Raw genomic sequence first — 4,239 nt, forward strand, 5'->3', positions numbered from 1 at the left:
CGATTGCTTCAGGTGGGAAACATGGAATTCCTTTAAAAAGTCAGGCCTTTGACTCATGTTATCTATGGACAAATGCTACTTAGGAATTTCCAGCTCATAGATCAACCAAATCCAACCCCAAAATTTAGGTGCAATGTTTACTCAAGGATTGTGGATTTTGAAGTCAGGAACTTCCACTAGATGCACCTGCAACACCTCTAGGAAGGGATGCTGAGCTTTGCCACAGTGGATAATTAATTACCTGGGATTTAAATGAGGGCTTGCAAAAATTAGGAGGATTTTCACAGACCTCCATGGATATAAAATTCCAGCTGTAAAGCTTAGCAGGGCCGGCAAGGGCTGCAGCATCAGCCAAGCTCCCTCAAGAGCACGTTGTCACCAGAGCAAAGGCAGAGAGAAGGAGAAACCAGACCCACACCAGCCTGAAAGCCACGAGCAGGAGATACCTGGGACACTTCACCTGAGGGAGAAGAGCATCCCTTGCTCAAACATTTGGTGTGTTTTAACAGAAAAGGTCCATAATTCCCCCATTCTCCCCCTTTATCTCTACTGGAATCAGCCAGTTTGACCCCTCATTGCAGTGACAAGATCCCCCTCCCATCTCCCTGTGCATTTAACCTGAGGGTCACGGATTCAATTCTGCAAATATTGGTCCTCCTAATGAAAGATGAAACCCTGCTGTCAATATTTACAGAGCCAAAAACACAGTGGTTAGTTTTCTCGTAAATATTTAAGAATAAAGTCAAACACAAACTCCTCAGCCCTTACAAAAACCTTATGACAACAAACCTCACTCACTTCTAATCAATCCAAACTTCGAAGTGTTCTTAATTTCAGCAACTTTTTTTTTTTTTTTTTTTTTCCTCTTGACCCAGATCCAAACAAGTTTCTGCTTCTGGGAAATGCAATGTTCGTGTAGCAGTGCTAAAACCATCATTTATTTTTGTGTTAAACTCGGAGAGGTTTTCCTCTTTCTCTTGAATTCCCCATTTGACAGTGTTCTGCATTATCTGTAGGTTTAAAAGTTGTCTTATATTCCCACTCTGCCTTGTTCATTAACTCAGGGTAGAACTTGGGCTCATGTAAAACATGCCAATGGTGGCTCAGGGTTGGCATGAGCAGATAAGAGTAAATCTGCTTTTTGTAAGGTTTTTATTAAAGGCAATTCAGTTTGGAGTAACAGAAAATGAAATTAAAAGTGATGCTGGTCTGTATATTAATTTCAGGCAGTTAATTAATTGGAGGGATGGCTGATGAGTGCAGAGCAGCATTGGATGGAGACTCCACGTGGGCTCCAGTTCTAGTTCTGCCACACCCATGAGGAAAAATCAGTGCTCTGGACACAACCATTAACTTTTCTTGTACTTTGATTCATTAGCAATTTTTCTTTCCATGCTTTTTGAGGGGCAAAAAAAAAGAAGAAAGTTTCATTTTGGATAAGAGAGGAACAAGTAAAAGACAGCAAACCCATGAGAGCACTTAAGGAGGAAAAAAACCCTCTTGTGTTTCTTCTTGTATTTTCTTCTTAACTTTTCCATTTACACTGAGGTACTTCAGTAGCAAGTGGGTTACATAAGGAGGTCCCACCTCAACAGAGGCAGCTCCTGCCTGGATTTCCAAAGGACAAAGCTCTCACCAGTGCCCTGCCCAACCTCTGGCCTGGGTGAACCACGGGAGCTGCAGAGGTTTTATCATTGCTAACCAGGACATCAATTCCAAACACGAATTCAAAGCCATAAATCACCAACTCACCATCAAAGCACCGTCTGGGAGTCGCAGGATGGAGATGTCTCAGTGTAACTGTGACATCATTTGAAATCACAGTAACTACTGACGATCTCTCTGAAACACAGCAAATTACCTTTGCTCCTTCCTGCCAGGAGGGAGAATATCCAGTTCCAAAATGGGACTTTTACTGTCATTTTATGATCCTCTCTGTTTTTATGAAGCAGAAGTTATGAAGGCATTTCAAACATAAATTACTTGAAAATTCTCCTGCTTAATTCCCACTAGAACTAAACTCAAATTCTCCAGATCAAAATATTTTGGAGTTCCTTTTCCGTTTCTATACCAATATAATTATGGTATTGTTCACATCTAGGGAAGGTTGGACTTGATGATCTCGGAGGTATTTTCCAACCTTAGTCATTCTGTGATTCTCTGAACGCACTCTAAAAAATCAGGAGAAGTAGAAAACGACTATGAGTACAATCCCTGTGGGAGGCAGAGCCATTCCACCTCCACCTTTGCCTTTGGTGGCCAGGTCCTCCACGCTGGGTTCACCAGCAGGAACTCCAGCCTTTACCTGGTCATTTTAGGGGGTGTTGGGATTGCTCCAAACCTCAAGTGCACGTGGGAGTGCAGGGCTGGTGTCTGGAGAAGAATAAAGTCCCCCATGGCCAGATCCCATGTAAAGGAGAGGCCTCCAGGTGAAGTGGAAGGAGTGAATAAGCAGATATTACCCAGCAAATACTCAAAATCCAACAGTCAAACCAGGCAACTTTAACAGCTGCATTATTTAAAATTATTTCCTTGAAAATGAGTGTGCAATTTAAGTCTTCAGTATAAGCAAAGAACCACTCGAGTCAAATTGCTATGACAAAACCATTTGATGATTAAGCCCCAAACCACACTTTAAAGGCCAGATCCAAAGCCTTCAGGACAATGGTCCTATTTTTGCTGTGCCACATCATGTTTTTCATTTTACAAGCGCAGTTCTCGTTCGAGAACTGTAATTTCAGATTTGGTTCGCCCTGCAAGAAGTCTCTGCCTTCTCCTGAAATGCATATTTAGAAAAGCTTTCACAGAAATCTTGCAGCCAACAGTAACAAAGAACCTCCCTAAACCCACCATCAATTTGGGGCATTTCCATCAGCGCGGCTCCCGCTGCTGCTCCCGTTGGAGCTCGGGGTGTTAAATGGTTTCTCACTTTCATCCTCAGCCTGAAACTGCACCAAATCCTCCCATCCAGGCACTGCTGGAAGCAATGGCAGGAAAGCTGCAAAGCTCCTGGGGCTCTGGGAGAGGCAGGCGGGGTTTGGGCTGGAACGCCCCTGTTTCCCTCAGCGTTCCTTGTGCTGATTGAGTCGGAAAACTCGAGCTGAGTTTCCTGGTGGCTCCTGGCACGTACCAGCACACACTGTGGGGCCATTCTGTGCCTCCTGGGCTCTGGGTTCAGCTCCAGGTTTTGCTCAGCTTTCCTGGGAAGGACTCCAGGGAACGCTCTCGTTGCTCGCTGCCGCAGTTCTGCTCCCCTCACCATAACAACCTGGAATTCACCTGGAATTCTCCAAGACATGGAGAACCACAGCAATAAAACCTGCAAACACAGGAGAGAGGCAAAAGCATGTAAATATGATTCAGAGCCAATCTGAAGTTACTAAAATCCAATCGAATTCAAATTTCTCCTCCTTCTCACCCTGGCTGATGTTTCCCCAAAGCTACTCTCATGAATTACCTGTGCAGAGTCACCCTTCATTTAGATCATTTGCATTTCCACATGGAACAACCCCCACCCCCCTGAATTGCTGGAGGAGAAAAGAGATTTAATGATGACAGTGCAGTCCACGTGTGCTTTGTATGCGTGGAACGACTGCACAACTGGGAACACTTCCCTGATACTGGGAAAGACTTGCAGGAATGTGGCAAAGGAGGAACAACAGGGGTGTTGGTTAGGCTTGGCTGGCAGCACCGTGGTCTGCTCCTTAATGTCCAGGAAACATGGATTTCTGGAAAACACAGCTTGTCAAATTAATGTGAGATCAGAACACTGACTGATAAAGGGGGTGGTGATGAGCACAGACCAAATCCCCCTCCCCAGGGCAGTACTTTGGGTGGCAGTGGCTGCAGACACAAGGGCTGTCCCCCTTGTGTGGCTTCCCCACCAGGAGCTGGTGCCTTTGTGCCACCAGGAGCAACCACACAACCAGCTCTCAGCTCCAGCTGAAATTAAAACCTCATCCATGGTACATCAGTGCGTGGAGGCCTCTTGCAAAACCAGCCCTAATATTCAAAATTTAGAAACACCATCTGTTAGAGACTTTGTTAAATAAAAACAACTCATTACTGAACGTAGATCTTGGAGAGGGATCACTTTCTTTCCCATACCTCTGATTTCCTTTAGCTGGACAAACACAGATAGCTGTTTCCCAGGATTTCTGAACCATTTCCAAAGGTTTCTGACAGCAGACACGTTCCTAACTTGTAGCAAAAGAAATAACTGTACTATGAACCTGGAAC

At 44.6% G+C, this 4,239-nt stretch overlaps 1 long non-coding RNA gene across 1 annotated transcript in view; it reads right to left on the reverse strand.

The window, feature by feature from the left end:
* The window catches only part of LOC114062421, a 3,072-nt gene extending 1,435 nt beyond the window's left edge, over positions 1-1,637 (reverse strand). The window contains exon 1 of the long non-coding RNA XR_003572373.1: positions 290-1,637. This is a non-coding gene — a long non-coding RNA (uncharacterized LOC114062421). The remainder of the gene's footprint in view (positions 1-289) is intronic.
* Positions 1,638-4,239: the final 2,602 nt, after the last annotated feature.

This window comes from Empidonax traillii, unplaced genomic scaffold, assembly GCF_003031625.1.
Source record: "Empidonax traillii isolate 1590-97213 ecotype Southwest subspecies unplaced genomic scaffold, ASM303162v1 scaffold406:size580191, whole genome shotgun sequence".
Taxonomy (NCBI): Eukaryota; Metazoa; Chordata; class Aves; order Passeriformes; family Tyrannidae; genus Empidonax; species Empidonax traillii.